The 19,838-nt window shown below is 40.3% G+C and overlaps 1 protein-coding gene and 1 long non-coding RNA gene across 4 annotated transcripts in view; one reads left to right on the top strand and one right to left on the bottom strand.

The window, feature by feature from the left end:
- CRADD (CASP2 and RIPK1 domain containing adaptor with death domain) overlaps nucleotides 1-19,838 on the top strand; it is a 146,655-nt gene that overhangs the window by 13,955 nt on the left and 112,862 nt on the right. The window lies entirely within an intron of this gene.
- On the bottom strand, nucleotides 13,959-15,473 carry LOC140700462 (uncharacterized). Its single transcript, XR_012078856.1, has 2 exons — nucleotides 15,354-15,473; nucleotides 13,959-14,217 (listed from the first exon to the last, which is right to left on the bottom strand). It is a non-coding gene; the product is annotated as an uncharacterized lncRNA (long non-coding RNA).

Below are 19,838 nucleotides of genomic sequence, written 5' to 3'. Positions count from 1 at the left end.
GAATACAAGATGAAGGCACTAAGAGCTTGCAAGGAGCCTCTCCCCACCCCCAAGGCTGAGGTTCAGATCTCATTGGAGATAAAGTGGCAGCCAAGTGAGTATGCAGCCTGCCGGTGGCCAGTGAACTTGCCAGAGGTTACAGGCTGGAGCTGGTCAGTAAGGGAAGCCCACCAGGTTGAGAAACTTGGTAAAGAATGTCGGTGGATCAGAGTTGATCCTCAGAAAGCAGACTGCTGAGTGATAGAGAAATTCCCTGGAGAGTGAGCACTGTTGTGTTTCCCAGATGCCACTGGCAATATACTTTAGAGGGGATAAAGCATCCCAGACCAGAATGATAAGACCCTTCCTGTGCAGTGGTCTTGCAGCATTCCTCCAGGGCTCTCTGTTGATGAAAACTAACACTGCACCATGTGACAACAGAGAAATGTTTACAGGGTCCAGCCCTAGTATCACAAAGCAGGGTAAAGAGGGTGAATTTAGAGCTAAGAAGTAATACTTTGCTAATTGGCACACCTCATCAGTAAAAGGATGATAGTACATGATTCCCAATGTCATTCTTAGAACCTGATTTATTCATTCATTCCTTACGCAACATTTATTGAGTATCTACCATTGCTGGCTGTTCTGCTAAGGCTCTGTGATTGTCTTTGTCTATTTTTTTTCTTTTTTTGCAAATAGAACATAATGTTCTCTAAGGTAGAGACCATTTTTATCTCTGTACCTGCAGAACCTATCCAGTATAGTGCTAGACACATGTTTATCCTCACATGTTTATTGAATGAATGAAGGAATGACTATAAAGATGAATGTACAGGCAGAGTCATACCCTCAGAGTTTAAGTTGTAATTGGGAAAAGGTGAAGGCAAATACATAAAACATGATATTCTGCTTATCTTTTGTTGTGTAACAAGCTACTCCAAAACTTACTGGTTTAAAATAGTAGTCATGCATTTTACTTATGAATGTGTAATATGGGTGGGCCTCAGAAGGGACAGCTCATTTCTGCTCCTCTTGGTGCTAGTTGGGGTCGTTTAACTGGGGCTGGAGGAACCACTTCCCAGATGGGTGGGAAATTCACATTTCTGGTGAATTGGTGCTGCTTGTTGGTTTCTCTCCACATAGGCCTTTCTGTAGGTGGCTGGGGTTTCCTCACAGTATGGTGGTTGAGTTTCAAAAGGTAGGAAGTGGAAGCTGCTGGATTCTTAGGTCCTGGATCCCAACACTGGCAAAGCATTAACTTTCACTGTGTTGTTTCAGTTAGGCTGTCCCCAAAGCTCAGATTCGAAGAGAGGAGTAGAGACCTCACATTTCCTTGGGAGATGTGTCTGATCATTTTGGGGCCTTATAGTACTTACCAGAGGTAGTGGTTTAAAATATGTGTATTTCTTACCGTAAGTGGAAAATTAGCTGCCATACAGGCAAGTGACTTGTAAATTAATAACAAATGTTGTTATTTAATGTTGTTAAACAACAAAAAATACATTTTTAAAAGTGAAAATAGCTCTTTTTCTTTTCTGAATATAAAAGCAACACATATTTCTTGTTTAAAAAAAGGTTCTAGAAAGATACTAAAAAAATGGAAATTACACATAATCTTATTGCCTAGAGATAACCACGGTTTATAATAAATGGGTAGTGAAATGCAGTATTTGCATTTTTACCATAGGAGATTTTTGTTTAGAAATTTTCTTTCTGAACTCTAGTTGTTCCTAGAAAGTTATTATTTACTTGATACTAACGCTTAAAGTCATGTGATGCCAAATAAAGGATAAAATTCAGATTATATGTGTGTGTATAAAAAATATTTTTTTTTCAGAAAGTAAAACTTTCTGAATCAACTTGAAGTCGCCTTTTCGAATTACTATTAAGTCTGGTTGCTATTTCAGTTAGCAGAGGGTGGGAGAGGGGAGCGCTGGACTTAAATGACCTTCTCCAATGACCCTTAAGGAACTATGAGGAGGAGTTTTCACTCTACTGTTTAAAGTATTTTTCTGTTTATCTTTTTGTGAGTATTTTATTTCAAAGTGGTTCACTAGGTTATTATATAACCTGATTTTTTTCAGTCTCTTGTTTGTATGCTTTTAAATATTATATTTCTAAATCTTTTCATTGTTTTTCCCAAACTGTTAGACTCTTTGCCTATGGCATTTTAAGATATATTTATATCCTTCAAATTGACCAGATTTGTAAATATGTGAGTGTTCTGGATTGTAGATTAGATTTTTCCCCTCTTGTACTTGGGAAGGCATTCCTAATAACTTTTTTCAGTAAATCATTGCGTGTGTTTAGAAGAAACTGTTAAAACCTTTGGCAGAATAGTCATGTCCCATCCCCGCTGACTCCTTATTACCAGGGTAAGTACCATAAACCATTGTAGGAGGGGCTGTGCAAGTCAGAGAAAAGAGCAGGTAAGAGAAACTCCAAAACTTTGTTTCCTGCATTATTTCAGCAAGCATTTATTGAATATCTGGTATGTTCCAGGAGTTAAACAGTACAGAAATTAAGATATAATCCCTGCCCTCAAGGTGCTTCAGACAAATGAGATGATACATGTATAGTGCTTAGAACAGAGCCTGGCATGTATTAAACGTTCAGTGAACGTGAGTTGAATGTTAGTTGTTGTTATCATCAGAGGTAACTGAAGAGTTGTGACACAGAGATAGGTGAAAGGGACAGTGGCATTCCTACTGAGCCTACAGTAAAACAGAATTGGGGGCGGCTTTAAAGGGTGCATGTATACTTTATTATGTTGAGTGTTGAAGGGTAGGTAGGAGTTCACTAGGCAGGCTAAGGGAAAGGGCATTCTGGGCAGAGGTAACAAAAGGTGCCAAGGCCCAGGGGCGATGGCTGTACCTTGTGTGCGCCTGGTGCCTAGTGGGGAGGGATGAGGTGGTGACAGCCAAGACGGGTTTCAGGCCCAGGACTGCTCAGCAGGGGCCTTGAGTGCCACGTAAAAGTCCAACAGGGGGTGGAGGATAACTGATGAATTCTGATAAAAGGATTGACATGAACAGACTTGCATGTAGAAAGCCCACTCTGGTGGCATATGGTTAGGGGGCACAGTTAGAAAGCTGCTGGAATATCCAGGTGAAAATTGTCCAGAGGACAAGGCACTGGCACTGAGGATCGGGAAAAGGAAAATAGGCTTGAGAGGGGTATAAGAGGAAGGACTAGTACATAGGCTCTCAATGGGAGGAAATGGTCCCAAGGGGGCAAAAACTGGTTGAGGCAGGGTATAAAAAAATCTTAGCTATTAACCGTGGCTTGTGGTCTTCAAAAGGGCCATGGTAATAAATAGATACCCAGTTATCCATGGTGTTAAAATTTCATGGGAGGGATGCAGTTAGGAAAAAATGTCTTAAAAGTCTTAGGGAAAGAATAATGAAAACAAGATTGAGAAGCACTGGGTTGGAAGGACTCATTGCCTGACTGGACTCTAGGCTGAGGAAGAAAGAGGATTCTGGGATGATGCCCAGGTTTCTGGTTTGCAGTTACTGAAATGCACCAAGACTGGATACACAGGGGGTATGGTTGATGTACAGGCTATGTCTGTTGAATTTAATCTAATAGTGACTCACATTTATTGGGCACTTATTGTGAGCCCAGTAAATGTCATGGTTTTCCTCCTGTATCGTCATTTACTATTTCTAAGCTTCTTACTCTGTTTACCTGTTAAATGCTCGTCTTCACCCGAGTTCTGCCAAATCCTTCTTATCTTCTCACTGGCACCATTCTTCTTGGGCAAAGCCCATCTGTACCTCTGACTTCATGACCATCTCAAAGAGAACTGCTTCTAAATCTGTCTCCAGCACGACTGGATAGCTGCAGGTCGGCACTCTGTACCTTAACTCAATGTGGCCAAAATACAACCCCTTATCTCACACATCAGAATCCCTTCTTTTCCTCAATGATATTTATTTTCTCCAGTTCAAAAATATATTCCTATATATTCTACTACTCAAACAATCAGAAGAAAGAGAGGTTTTTGTTTTGATTGATCGATTGATTGCTTGAAACACTTAGTCCGGACATCATCTCTTTCTTGAAGAAACCCCTTCCTGGTTGGCTGAGAAACTCCTTTTCGGGGTTCCAAAGCACTTGGGGTGTATTTCTGTGGTGGCACAACCATCCTATGTTAGAATTTTGTCCTCAAGCTGACTATGAGTTCAATGAGGGCAAGAACTTAGTTTTTCATCCTTATACACTCAGAACCTAGCACATTGCTCTATACCTTGTGGGGCCAGTGAATGTTGGTTGAGTGAATCTGTGGTGGCCTTATTTGTTCCCCTCACCTTCCTCTTAATCTCTAGGCATCGTAACTATTTGTATTTGTTTGCTAGAGTTGACATAACAAAATGCCCAGACTAGGTAGTTTAAACAACAGAAATTTATTTCTCACGTTTCTGCAGGCTGAAAGTCCAAGATCAAGCTGTTGGTGGGTTTGGTTTCTTCTGAGGCCTCCTTGGCTTGCAGATGACCACCCTCCTGCTGCCTCTTCACATGGTCATCCCTCTGTGTGTGCATCCATGGTGTCTCTCCATGTGTCCTAATTTCCTCCTTTTACAAGGATACCTGTCAGGTTGGATTAGGGCCACCCTAATGGTCTTATTTTAACTTGATTGCTTTTGGGGGGAAGGGTATATAGCTCAAGTGGTAGAGTGCATACTAAGCATGCACAAGGTCCTGGGTTCAGTCCCCAGTACCTCCTCCTAAATGAATAAATAAAGTAACTTGATTGCTTCTTTACAGACTCCAAATACAATCACAATCCTAGGGGGCTTAGGGCTTCAACATACAAATTTTGGGGAGACAATTCAACTCATAACACTATTATTGCTTTTTTTTTTTAACTTTATCTTATTTTTCAGCTTTTCCTGGCTAGTCAGCAGGTAATAGGTCTTTAGTCCTTGACCCTTGATGAAAGTGATTCTTTGGCATTTCCTAGCGGTCTCTATTTAGTGTTTGCTGAATATCAGCCATTAGCCATTTATTTTACCAAACTTAAAACAGAGTTTGTTCTGGTCTCTGTGCAGCATAAGTTCTGACCTATCTGTCTGGGTATTAATCCGTTTTATCAGCATTATTAGTAACTGTTGTAATAATACAATCTCACATGGGAGGGTGTTCATTAACTTCTTCACTGCTGAAAATTCCCTTTGGGGAGGTACAGGTCAGGCATAGTTGTGGGTACAGCAGTCAGAACCCTGGAAGCCCAGCTCTGCCCAGTGTCAAATCAAATCATTTTAAAGATGAGGGGAATTCAAAGACTGCAGACTTAAGGCTTTCAGAATTGGCCCCTTTGAACTGATATTCCTAGAAACGCTGTACAAAATAAAAGCAAAATGAAAATCACCCCCTCCAACATGCACACACCCCGGTAGACTTCTGACAGCAGAACTGCCCTACCTGCTCAGAGGATAATTTTATGCACATAGTAAGTACCCTTGGTTCTTAAGTTCTGGGTTCCTTTATTAACCTGCATGTTTATGATGTTCACCTTCCTTACAGTTTAATCTACTGTCCATCCCCTGGGCTAGTCATTAGCTGGCCTCCCATTTGCACTTTCACTTCCTGCAAATGCCCTAGAGATTTGGCCTCCTACTTCTTTCTGTTACCCACACCCACTACCCTCCTTCCCCCCAGCTTTCACGTCTTCTGCTTGGGTTCTTCTCCCTAAGGCTGCAGTCTTCTAATTTCTCATGGGCATCCCTTCTTCCTCTTTTATTCACCTTCTGCTCCCTTCTTCTTTCCTTCCCCAGCAGCCTACTCCTTTGAGAAACAAGCTGAACACTTTCTAAGATCATTTTGGCTTTTTGTTGCCACCTTGCCTTTGGTCAAATGCTTGTGAGCCAAATTCGGTCCTCTACGTGTTTTGCATGGCCTGTGAGCTAGGAATGGTTTCTCCATTTTTAAAGAATTAAACGACAACAACAACAACAACAACAACAACAACACAATAATATTTTATGACATGTGAAAATTATATGAAATTCAAATTTAGTGTCTGTAAATAAAGTTTTATTGGAACACAGCCATGCTCATTTGTTTACATGTCATCTGTGGCTGCTTTCACACCATGCCGGCAGAGCTGAGTAGTTGCAGCAGAGACCCTGTGGCCCATGAAGCCTAAAAAGCATTTATTCTTTGGGCCTTCATAGAGAAGTTCTATCCATTCTTCGAATAAAGAGGGAGAAAAGCCGGAAAATAGCTTTGCATGACAGGAATCAGCTTTGTTTACTTTTCTTTCCTCGGTGCTTACTGGAGGGCTGGATTAAAGCTAATGCTTGTTCTAAAATTGTTTTGAGAGTCAAAACTGGAGAGGCCTTTCTTTAGGGCAAACTTTTCCTGTGAAAGTATGTCATTATCTTTGCCATTTCTGTTGAATTAAATTTTGCCAGAAGAGATTTGTCATACCAGGGCCATTGAGCCTTTCCTTTCATTTCTAAAATTGTACATAAAAGAAAAAGAATTAGGTAAACCAAACAGATGAAAACTCCTTTGTGCTCTGCACCTTCACACAAGGATTAAATTTCAGTTTATCCTGTATACTCAGTCATGGTTTAGTCTCAAGGTTTTTAAGTATTGGGACAATGAGATAATATTAGCATTTAAATACAAAGAGTTGAGCAAGGTTTGTGGTCATGATCATTTGCCTTTTGTTCCCATTCATTAGGTATTTTGTGTATTTTTGCAATCCCCCCACCTTGTCTTTGTTTTCATCTCCTTTGTAGGAAATTAATTATCATTGAAACTCAAGCCTCTTGACAAGTAATGCCAAGCAAGGGTAAGAATTTCTTCCCATTCCCCATTCCGCAAGATAGTCATTGTGCTATTTCTGTTATTCAGAAGAGTGGCTGTATTAGGTTTCTCAACCCCCAAGGCATTTATTAACAGTACATTTAGAGTGTTCTCAGAGTGCTGGGGGCTCCAAAAGGCATTAAAAAGATTTCGTCAGAAATAGAAGGTAGAGTAAGGAGTCTATAGTCTGTATGGCAAGAGAGAGGTTATATGCACGTGAAATTCTGAACATTTAACAGCAGCCTACAAAGAAATACCAATGGAGCCTTGAGTGTGAGAAAATTGCCCTAGAGAGAGAGAAAAACATCACTCCAATTCCCATCTTCCAGGGCTGACTGTTCATTAACTGCTCCCTTCTTGCATATTTCCCCAGATTTTAGTTGAGATTAGAGACTTTCATTCCATTTCTCATCTTAACTAAGAAAATCCATCCTGGGTTGTCTTCAGGTTGCTGCTCCTGCTAGGTCCTGTTGGTGTAGGCTTTGAGGGAATTGAGAATCCCACATTCCAGGTGGTGCCTGACTGTGGCTCTACCTGACATGACTCTCCAGTTTTCCTTGTGAGGGGGAAGCATCTCCACCTGTTCTTGGCTTATTTTCAGGGTCTTCTTGCCACCAGATTTCCTAGAGTCTTGTTCACACTGTCCCACCATTCCTTCCACACTTCCTTGACACCCTACAAAACAAACAAGCAAACAGAAAAGCCACAGCTCTTTTCAGGCCAGTGCACCCGACAGGTGCTATGGTAGCCTGTGAATGGGAGCTGTTGGTCTTTGACATTATTGATGGTTCTCTGCAGGGCTCTGGGAGCAGTGGCCCTGGACAAATAGGATAAAATCACCCAACCCAAGGCCACAGGTTTTCCCGCACTCTGGGCCATTCAGGATTGGTAAGCTCCATTCTGGTTCATTCCACAAATGGCTTAAATCATTTTCGTTGTTTTGTTCAACTCACTCAGGAAAGGAAAGCATAGACATTTAAATTGTTTTAGAACAGCATTTCACACCTGCTGTAGACTCCAGAGCCAGCTAAATGCAAATATTGGCTCCAAGGTTGCTTTGGGCTGACTGTGTTCTTGAGGGCAGGAGAAGCAAAAGCAGCCCAAGAATCTTACTACCTTCAAAAGTGACTAAAAGACAGTTTCTCTTTAGAAAGTGAAGGCAAGCAGAATCAGCCACCCCAGTGTGCCACTTTGACATGTAGATGGTTTTGAGCTGAAGGCAGTCAAGACCCAGCAGACTCACGAAGAACTTTTACCTCTCCCTTAACTGTCTAAAAGAATTTAGAAAGGGGGCCTGGCCCAGACAGTGAGCTGTTACCAGAGAGAACTTTTTATCTGAATGACCTATCTGTATGGAAGAACAAATATCTAATTACCAAATACCTGATCTTCTTCTTGTCGTGTGAATTACTGTCCTCCCCTTTGAAGCCCCAGACTCCTGTCCAATTCCTTAGCTGAGGATGGTGTATGAGCCTCAGTCTCCCTGTTCACCCTTGGGTCTCACATTTTTATGGGGCTCTGGTACATATGAAATGAAATTGCTTTTTCTCCTGTTAATCCGTCTCAGGTCAATTTAATTATTAGACCAGCCACAGAACCTAGAGAGGAAGGAGGAAAAAAAAATTTCCTTCCCTACCAAAGTGAGAAAACAGGTGCCAACTAAGTATTGCTTTTTTCCCCCCTAAAGATCTTTTAATTTAAAGAATAATTGAGTAATTGAGAATATAGTCAAAAGAACTAGAAATCAGTTGATCTAGGCTCAAAATATTGCCTGTTTCCTACTAGTTCTGTGTTCTTAGACAAGATTTTAAAAATAAAATTTTTACTTTGAAATAATTTAAGACAAAATACTACAAACAGTTCCCAGGTACCCTTCACTCAGTTCCCGTCAACAAAGATATCTTACATAGCCAGGGTTCGTTGTCAAAACCAAGAAATTGACATTGATTCAATTCTATTAACTCAAATACAGACCTTATTGGGATAGTTTTTACAGGTACTCTGTGTGTGTGTGTGTTTGTGTGTGTGTGTGTGTCTATAATGTGTATGTATGTGTAGCTCTATGAAGTTCTGTCACATGGATAAATTTGTGTATACTTTTGATTTTTAATGCACACTTATCTTGAAATCAGCCTTTGTGTGAATAATTAGTGGCAAAATAGCAAAACATGAAATTATTAATCTGGAAATCTCAATGTAATACTCTTAATTAAAAGACTTCTGGATTAGGAAGTAGAAGGTCAGATTCTCATTGCAGCTTTCCAACTGGGGAAGAAATGAGGGAGCTAAACTAAACAGAAATCTTGACTTCTTGTGGTTCCCGCCCAAACCTAGGATTTATCCTTGCTCTCATCTTTTGCTGCACTAACCCTCCTCCCCAACATCTACTTCATTAGCAAGCCTTCTGAAATACTCCCCAAATCTGTCTACTAATCTTCCTTTGCCAAGATTACTGCAATGGCCTCCACATGTATTCCCTGTACAATCCATTATCAACGCAGCAGCCAGAACTATCTTTCAAAAATACAAACCAGATTATGTTATGCCTCTGCATAACCCCTCTCCAGTGGCTTCCCATTGCCCCAAGAATACAATCGGAGCTCCTCACCAGTGCCACGGGGCCCCTGTGATCGGCTGTTCCCACCCCACCCATATTCTCCCTCCCTCTCACTGTGCTCCAGCCACACAGGCCTCCGTTACCTCTTGGGTCAGCCGCAGCAGGCCTACTTGTGACCTTTGTCCAGCTCTTCCCTCAGTCGGGTGTGCCCTGCTCCTAGTTTTGCTCTGATAATTAGCTCCTTCTAGTAATTTAGATATCTGGCCTCTTCAGTGACACCTACCTGGTCTGTCCAAATTAGACACCTCCCAAGTCACTTTCCTTCATATCATCCTGTTTATAGACTCTGTAGCATTTAACATAATCTGAAACTATCTTCTGCACTTGATTGGACTTGTTTCTACTTGACTAGTGAGTTACTCTTCCTTAGACTGTAAGCTGCTTGAGTAGTAAGGCTTCTGAAACTGTCTGGTTCTCCCTGCATCCCAGAAACTAGGACAGTACCATAGAAGACATCAATAATTATTTTTTGAGTAGATGCATTCATGCACCAGGTAATCACAAAGGTTTATGAAATTGAAAAAAATCACTTAATCTAATGAAATAATTTGATGTTTAAGATTATTAAATTTTTCCATATTTAGGACTCTTAAGAACATTATGATTAAATTCCTATATACTACAGATTTCCTTTTATGTACCCATGTATTACTAACAGATCTTTTCCTGAGGCAGGATCATTTTAGATGGGAAGGATAAGGTCTCTGTACTCTGGTGACAGGTGTCTGCCTGAACATGTCAGACAGAACACCTTAGAGCTTTGAAGTGGTAAAGGTGAACTACTTTGTTCGTATCCCCCATCAGCTAAGCTTTTGCAATAGAGAAGACCATTGTTTTCATACAGAATGTGCAAGAAACTTAGTACCGTGTGGTTTGACATTTGGCCAGACTTGCTTTTATTATTTAATTTAGGCGAACATATCCCTTTTCTTTTGAGTTTAACATGTAAGTAATGGCTCCCAGAGCTAGGAGACACGGAGCTGCTCATGGTCTGATTTAAGTGAAAAAAATACAATTTATGTCTTCTGCTTCATTTTTTAAATTCCTGTTTAACTTTCATTTTATTGTCAGAGCCACATAACCTAAATGTCACTATATTTACTTTTGATGGTGTTACCAGCCACTTGTGCCTTTTAAGCAGTTTTAGAAATGTAGCGCAGTGTAGGAATATAAATGCATGTTTTCAGACATGTGTTATGCTGAGTTAATGATTTACTCCTGCTGAAGGAGTAGTTTCTGAGAGAAATCGTTAGTCTTTCATTAAATATTCTTATCAAAGGTTAATACATTTTCTCTAATTAAATTCTGGAGTTCTCTTTTGAAAAATGTATGCACCCATATTGCTTCCAGTGATGTAAATATTGACATCTTGGTTCCTTTTGTTATGATTTTATTGTTGTTATTGCAAATGAATTAATTTCCAAGAAAATATGTGCATATAAATATGGAAGATGATATCTTAAAAGCATTTTGCCGTTTTCACATTGTTATGCCTATAGCTTATAGGGTGTTTACTTGAGAAGTCATTTTCTTCTGTTGATTTTTTAAAATGGTGTGTATTAATGGTGAGTGTGAATTTATATTATGAAAAATGTGAGTGATGGAATATGATTACATATTTCAAAGTAGTAATTTATGTGAAAAATTGATGCTCTGAATCATTTACTACCAAAATTTGTTCTTTTAGTGATACCCCCTGCCCCCTCCTTAGGTCCTCTTAATGGTTCTATATTGTTTTGGAGAGCCAAACACGACCTGAAGAAGGTAGTGGGGGAGAGGGAGGAGTCTGAGAGGTATTAAATGAGCAGGCTGCTTTCCCAGAAGCCTCTCACTTACAGGATCTGAAATGACTGCTTTTGGGGAGAAGTGATATTCATACTGATGGGAGTAAAAATGCATGCTCCTTTTTGAGGAGCTTTTGTTTTCATAATAGAACTTTTTTGTACAAATGAAAGGATGTTTTAAAGGAGAGGACCATTTGCAATTGAATGTTGTCTATTCTGGTAGCATCTGACTGAGAGTAATTTTCACAAATTCTCAGTATTGCATGCAATCATTGCTTAGAAGTTGGATCTTTTTTTCTTTATGATAGAATTGTACTTTCCATTCCTGTTTTAAATCTCATCCATGCTTTTTAAGTGGTGTAATAAATTGTTTTCTTATCTGCAGGATGACTGAGTGAATTTGTAATATGTGTAATTTGCCCAAAAGCATAGTTCTGTGACCTGTATAATCCAAATGTATGTTATGGCTTTTGCACTGGATAACTTTCAGGTGACTTTTGTTGGCCTGCAATCTTATTAGTGAGATTGATTCAGGGTACTCGTTCAAAGTCACCTAATTTGTCTTCCTCATGTCCTATGAATTGAATCTCTGAGCAGAGCAGTCATTGGATATAGGACAGACCTTGGACTGTGTGTATCTGTCATTTTTTTTAATGATAGGGGGAGAGGCACTCTGTGAGTAGTGATGTTCCATGATGATTCTTGTTTGTTTTTTTTTTAATATATAAAAAAAAAATCTATTGCTGTGGAACAAACTACCTCCAAACTTGGCTGATTCAAACAACCATTTTAGTTTGCAGGTTGGGGATTCAGAAAGGGTTCAGCTGAGTGGTTTGTCTCTGATCTGTATGCTGTCAGTTGAAGTGACTAGGGCTGGAGGATCTGCTTCTAAGATGTCTGGTGCCTGGGCTGGGAGGCCTGAGAGTTGATGCTAGCTTTTGGCAGGAGGCTCAGCTAGGGCTCTTGGTCTGAGCACTGCAGTGTGGTTCTTCATGTGCTTGGGTTACTCCCAGAATGGCAGCTAGGTTTTTAGAGGGAGCTTTCCCGAAAAGTGTGAGTGGAAACTTTAATGTTCAAGGCTTCTTACGACTTAGCCACATAAGTCCCAAAATACCACTTCCTCTGCATTTTATTTGTCAAGTAAGTCGCTAAGACCAACCCAGACTCAAAGAGGGGAATTATCCTCCACTTTTCAATGGGAGAAGAAGCAAAGAATTTGAAGCCATGTTTAGTGGCTGATGTTGGGGTCACATCAGGATAGCATTTCTTTAATAGCAATTTATGCCTCTCCTAAGGTTCAAGTGGCTTAAAGTACAAATACTAATAAGTAGTTCCATGTATTGGGACCCTATTCCAAGTGGTGCAGTCTTCATTTAAACAAAACTCTGATGTAATTCATCCCAGTCATTTTATGGATATAAGCTCTAAAAGTGGCATGACTGTAATCTCATAATATCTAGGAAGATGTCAGTCCTCTGAGTCATTGTGCAAACTAGTTTGTCAAGAGAGTTCAAAGGAATCATAGATCTTACAGCTGGAAATGACTCTAAGGGATTACATCATCATTATCACCTTCCAAAGTGATGTGTTGAGCACCACCGGGTGCCAGGCCCTGGGAATGCAGGGAAGAATATGACAGAAATCTTGCCCTTGAGACATAGTTGAGAAAATAGGACTGATGCATAAGAGGTGAAATCCATGGAATCTAGACTGAGTTGCAAACAAAAGTACAGGTGATATGTGCACAAGAAGGAGAAGTGATCAGTAGAGGCTGTTGGGGTTGGGGAAGGGTGTAAGGACACAGGCTCCCCATCACACTGAAAGCATGAAATCCAAAGTGTCGGCCATTACCTGCGAGTCCCTATGTGACCTGGATCCCTGCTTCCTCTCATCTCCTTTTCTTCCTCTTTTCCTCACTCACCGGCCTTCTTCCTTGAATATGCAGACATTTCAGGACCTTTGCATTTGTTCACTCCTCTGTCTGGAATACTCTTTCCCCAGATATTCCCCTGACTTCCTTTCTCACTCCAATCAGTTCTGGTCAGACGTGCTCTCCTCAAGCCTTCCCTGACTAACCCCCTGTCTACTCTCTACCCTTCATTGCTGCATCTCCATTAGGGCTGGGCCATCGTCCACCTCGTTCATTATTGTATAGGCAACATCTAGAACAGTGTCTGACAAATAGCTGGTGCCCAATAAAAAATGGTTGAATGAATAAATGAGTAAGTAAATGTAGAACCTTGAAACAAGGGAAGGATTTAGCAAAGTAGAGGACAGATGGTGGTGTTGGCTGCCTGTGAGGTAGAATGAAAGAGAAACGAAAGTATACATGATACATTCATAGATCATCTGTTTCAATACCCTGACATCAGGGGTCCTCATTTTACAAACTTGATTCCTTCATACCACCCTCTTCTTAGCTCTGTGTGATAAAGACTATAATAGCGCTTTCATAGGGAGTGATTCATTTGGACTAGAATGGCTGGGTCATACTTGGTCGCAGTTGTAGGAGAACTTGCCATTCTTGAAAAATACTCTGTTTTATACCACTTCTTTGTCTTTACTCCTGTTCATATTTCTGTCTGGAATATCCTGTATTTTGTCTTGACCTATTGAAATTCCACACAAATGGTCCATTTCCTCCATTGTACTTAATATTTACATGATTTGATTATCACATAAAGACAGTCTACTTCAGTTGGAAGTATTTGAGTACATGTATGTCTTTCATTTGAATGTAAACCCTTAGAGACCAGAGCCTGGGTCTAGTTCATCTTTTATTTATCCATATAGTACATAAGAGAGTCTTCATAAAAAGGTGTTAAATTTAATTGGATATGAGAAGTCAGAGTACTTTAGCTTCTAAAGTGAAGCGAATAGATATGCCAAGAAATCAGGAGAGGCAACGCTAAATTCCCAAGGAAATGAAGCAATAATGCGGTTTCTTCATCCATGGATTTTTCTGGTTGATTTGATCTGTTTAGCTTCCTTAGATTGCATTCATGATTTGTGAAGGGCCTGTAGAATCAAGAGTGTACACATTTTATTTCAGTTATCTCTTACTGAATACAGCATGCGGCCCTAAAATGTAGTGGCTTAAAATAGCAACAGTTTATTATTTCTCACAATTTTGTGGGTTGGCCAGGTTCACATGAGTGGTTGTTTTGTTCCGCGTGATAGTGGCTAGTGTCATCAATACAGCACATCCGTTTGGTTTCAGAACTTGAGTGGGACTGAAATGGCCAAGGCAGCTTACTCACATGTTATGTATTGGCTGTAGACAGGAACACCTTTGTTTTCCTCAGTGAGGCCTCATTTCTTCCGGTATCTAGACTGGCCTCCTTATGGCTTGGTGGCTGGTTTCCAAGTGTGTGTGAATGTGGAAGCTGCCTCTTTTCTTGAGCCCTAGATCTGGAACTGGCACAGCATCACTTCCATCACATTTTGTTCCTCAAAGTGAGTCATAGGCCAGCCCAAATTCAGAGGGAGGAGAAGTAAACTCTATTTCTTGATGTGATGGGTAGCATGCATATACAGGGATGGGAGGAATTTTTTTCTTTTTTTATTAACAGACTATTTTTTAGAGCAGTTTCAGGTTTATAGCAGAACTGAGCAGAAAATACAGAGAGTTTGCACATAGCCCTTCCCACTCATACATATATACTCCCCTACCCTCAACATCCTTCATCAGTGTGGCACCTTTGGTACAATCGATGAACCAACATGGACACATTATCAACCAAAGTCCATAGTTTACATTAGGGTTCAGTCTTAATGTTGTACATTCTATGGGTTTTGACAAATGCATAATGACATGTAGCCACCACTATAGTATCATACAGAATAATTTAATTGCCCTAAAAATCCTTTGTGCTCCATCTAGTCATTGGGATGGGAGGAATTGTTAATGGCAGTGTTCACAGACAATGCACATTAGCATGCTTAGATATTTATTAGCATTATCTTTTCAATGAGAAGTAGGATGTTATTAGTAAGTCCCAGGCCTCTGAGTATTATTTGAACCCTTTGGTTTTGAATTGTTTATAGAGAGAAGTGCTGTGAACATTCTGGGCATAATTGAGTAGCAGCTGAAGATGATCATGGTCTGTGTTGCCCTTGTTTTCCACTCTCTTGCCATTTGTATTGTGTTGTACCTGTTCTCTTAGTTTGAGTGGAGGTTGGAATCAGAAGCCAAAAGATCTGAAGGGTAGTCCTGGACTCGTCCTCTGGTTCTCAGTGTAACCTAGAGCAAGTGACTCCAGCAGCAGGGTAGGTGAGCATAGGCTACAAAGCAAAGGAAACAAGCCCGTTGCTCTGGCCTGATGTCATAATGTTAACAAATGGAGGAGGGAAACTTGAATTACTCAACTGCCATTTGGCTTCCATCTTCTCTGTCCTAACTGGTTTCTCTGATTCCGTTCTTGCTTCCTCCAATTCATTTCCCACACAGCAACCAGAGATCTTTAAAAAATGTAAATCAGATCATGTTATTCTCCAGCTTAAAATACTCCAGTGGGTTTCCATTGTACTTATAAGAAAATACAGAGACATCATAAATTGGCTCCTGTTCCCACCTCTTCAACTTCCCCTCCTAGCACTCTTCGCTTCCTCTTTATGTTTCAGATACATTTTATTTTTCTGTCTCTGGAGCCCCACAGGTTCATCCCATCTTAGGGCCTTTGCACCTGCTGTCCCCTCTCTCTCTGGAACACTCTTCCCCTCAATCCCTGCATGACTGTCTTTTCATTTAAGGCTGGGTCCAGATGACCTCAGAGAGACCTGTCCTGACTCCCAGACTAGCAGTAGACCAGGCACTCTCCCTCACAGTTTTTCTGTTCTGTTTTTTCTAACACTGAACCTATTTCTCAATTTTCCCACATTGAACATGGGGTTGATAATAATAGAACATACTTCATAGAGTTATGAGGATTAAATTAGTTAATATTTAAAAGGGTATCTGGCATGATATGCTGTCAAACGTTAGGTGTATTATTATATCACTCTTCACTACCTGAAGCTGTCCTGCTTATTTATTTGCTTGTTGATTGTCTTTCATCCATCACTAGATTTCCAGCTCTGGCTGCTGTGTTCTTGCAGAAGCTCAGAGAAATTGTGCTGTCTTATTCTTGTCCTATCTGTATTCCCATCATGTTGGCATCTACAGTAGATCTTCAACATGTACTTATAAATAAGTGTATAGGCAGAATGGTCATCCTGAACAGGCCAGTAAAATCTGTGGTAACAAGAAATTAAAGCTTAAGAAAGTTGAGTGGCTTGTAAGAGATCATTTAGTTGCTCAAAATGAGTGTAAGATTTCTGATCCAGAAGAATTGTATTCCAGGACACTGAAAGAACTTGGGGATAATTAATTATTGTTTTACTTTTATGGAATTTTGAAGAGTGTAAAGATGTCAGAATTATGAAGGTTAGGTGAATGCAATCCTGATTTTCAATAGTGAGGAATGTGGGTTCAAAAACCATAGGCCAAGAGGGGGCTTTATGCTACTTGTAGGCAGAGTTCTAGAATAGACTGTTAAAAGGATGGTTTGTGAATGTTTAGCACACTGTTGTTTGGGGGAAAGTGGGGCACCCTCAGAGAAAAGAGGCCTGGAAAAATAAATGAGTTTTTTTCAGGTCACCACTTAGTTTGGTGTCAGAATCGAGATGAGAATAAAGACCTCATGATTTTGTTCCTGGGGTGTTTTCAGACTGGGATCTGAGCTCCTCAAATACTGTATGCCATAGAATCCTTTTTTTTTTTCTTTCATGTTATTATTTTGAAGATAAGCCAGGGGGAAAAAGCCACTTTAGAACACAGTTTCTCAGTTGGGGAACATTGACCTTGGAAGTTCAAGGACTTTAGTCTTAGAGGTCCATGAGAGCTAATTCCCCTTCCCACTCCTTTAAAAGAGGTCTGTGCAGTGCTCTAGGTCAAGAAACTTGGCCCTATGATATTTTGACAATTTATCTGATTAACCAAACAGTACTTGTCCATCTACGGAAAATAGCACCTGTTCCTCCATCAGACCCACCCTATCCTATACGGCGGCCTCAACCACATGTGGCCATTGAACAGGCATAATGTGACTGCTCCAAATTGTGTGTCCTGAAGTGGAAAATGCATACTGGATTCCAAAGACTTAGTTCAAAAAATAGTGTAAAATATTTCATAATTATTTTGAGTATCTGCAAAATAATATTTTTGGTATATTGGGTTGCCTAAATATATTATTAAAATTAATTTCACCTCATTTTTCTTTTTTTAAATGTGGCTGCTAGGTCACTAGAAAATTTGAAATTACTTGTGTGGCTTGCATTATTGGATAGTGCTGCGTTAGAACCTGTTGCCTCTCTTGGGAGGAAAGGTTGAAGGAATTGATGTGAGGGTGAGGTGGTATGACAGCTACCTTCAGCCATCTGGACGGCTCTCATTCATAAAAGAGATTCTCTCTGTACTGTATTTCTCAGAAGGTGGAAGGAAGACAAATGAATAGAAACGTCAGGTTAATTTAAAAAAGACCTCTCTAAAACAGATGTCCAAATACAATATGGGCTCCTTCTAGAGGTAGTGAATCCCTCATCATTATGCATGGCAAAGGCTAGATAGCTGCTAAATGGGTTATTCAGAGAGAGTTCAGGTGGTTAAAATTAATTCACCTTCCAGGCCTGAGATTCTGATCCTGAAATGAAATCAGGCAGAGGGATGGTTCTATAGAAAAATGAAATAAATGGATTCTGTGGGCAGGAGAAGAAAAGAAAGTTTACTTCCTTCTTTGTATCCTTTTCCTTTCATGAGTGTTTTTTTAGTTGAGGAGCTTTGCTTTCCTGGTTATGGAAAAATGTTTGGTTCTCTAAGCATAGTGAATCTGGTGAACAGTGCATCAGTTAGGAATGTACTGGCCAGCACGTGAAATAAACAAGCAAAACCCACCAAACTGACAATGGCAAAATAAGTAGAGACTTATTTAATCATATAAGGAGAAGTCTGGAGGTCAGCTGCTTCTGGCATTGATTTGTTGCTCAGAGGCATCAGATCTCCTCTCTTCTCTTGGGTTTTCTTATCCTTATGGTAGCATGTTGTTTGCAGCTACCAACAGTGCATCTGCAAGGCTGGAAGACGGGGCAAGGGGCAGCTCCTGATGCACCTGTTACTTTTATCGGGAAAAGTAGTGGTCTTCCCAGGAATCCCAGCACACTTCCTCTTTTGTTTCAGTGGCTAAAACTGTCATATGACCACACCTTGCTGCAAGGGAGGCTGCAAAATGAATGTTTGTTCTTCTGGCCCCTAGAATGGAGACAGTACGGGGGAGGAGGTTGGGAATGGCAGTTATATTAGCCCCAAGAGCAGGGTCCACCACAGGATAGTCTCAGGTGTGACTGAGGGTGCCATTCCAAAGTCAGAGTCAAGTGCTTTGGAGTCAAGAGAGATACCCAAGTCCCCTCTTTTTAGTTTCAAAATTCTTTCACCAGGTGGTTTTAGTTACCACCGATGATTTTTTGCCTAGGTTGAGTTTTATTAAACAACTCCTTTTTAGAGATTAGAAAACTGAGGACCAACATTTGTGCCTTTGATTCTTACATAGATTATTTGTAGGGTAGGATTAGGACTTCTCACTTGGCCCCTTCCACCTCTCTAACTTCTTTAGCAAGGAGAGCATATCCCCCCAAAATGATAGGGCACATTGGATATAACTGTCACTATCTTGGATCTTTTTAATGTGGGTATGGACATTCTGTTTTACTGCAAAGGAATTTTGAGTAGATGAATATATGGTAAGGAACAACCTTAAGAGTTTTTATGTTCATCACCCCATTAATTTCTTGTATTTCCCTATCAGTGTACCTTCCCTGTGCTTCTCTTTTTAAACCAGTAGCCCATTATAGGTATCAGTGGAATAATATATGTTGAAGAATAAAACAATTTTAAGCCATCGTGATTACTGGCTATGTTCAGCTGAGTATCAGATTGTCACCAGCTGCTGCACATACTCTTAGATATGCTGTTGCATATTATCAAACAGTTCTGCTTTGAAGAAAAAATATTATTGATTGATTAAGAAAATGAAAAATTGAACCAGATGCCACTACCTCCTTTAAACACTCAAGCCACCACTTCTCCCACATAGCCTGCCCCATTTCTTGCAACAGATTTCTCACTGTAAACTAGTTTTGGAAATGATGGTGGTGGGTGGTGATGTGATGGTATTCATAAGAGCATGAAAATGAAAAGTTGGAAATATATAAGAAATTCAATATTTGCTGAAGAGGAGAATTGACTTGTGGAGTATTGTGAGGCAAAATGAGGTTGGTATGCTGTAGTGGAAAGAATTTGATACATTAAATAGTAAGGGTCCATTGTGGGCTGAGAAGCTGGGGACACTTATTTTGACCATATAGTGGGCAGTGAATTGGAATAGGAAACTAGCCTGGTGTGGAATGCCTCCCCCGTCTGTCCATTGTTGGGTTTTATGTATACTTCTTTCTTAATCCTCTCCGTACAAGGTAGGTATTTCCCCCATTTTGCAGAGAAGGAAGCTCAGAGAGATGACCTTTTCCAAGGTTTGGATGCTAAAACATCATAGTGCAGTTATTTAAACCCACAGCTGACTCTGAGACCTGCGACTCAGGAGAGCTTGAGT

This window comes from Vicugna pacos, chromosome 12 (assembly GCF_048564905.1).
Source record: "Vicugna pacos chromosome 12, VicPac4, whole genome shotgun sequence".
Classification (NCBI taxonomy): Eukaryota; Metazoa; Chordata; class Mammalia; order Artiodactyla; family Camelidae; genus Vicugna; species Vicugna pacos.
This window is presented reverse-complemented; position numbering and strand designations above follow the sequence as displayed.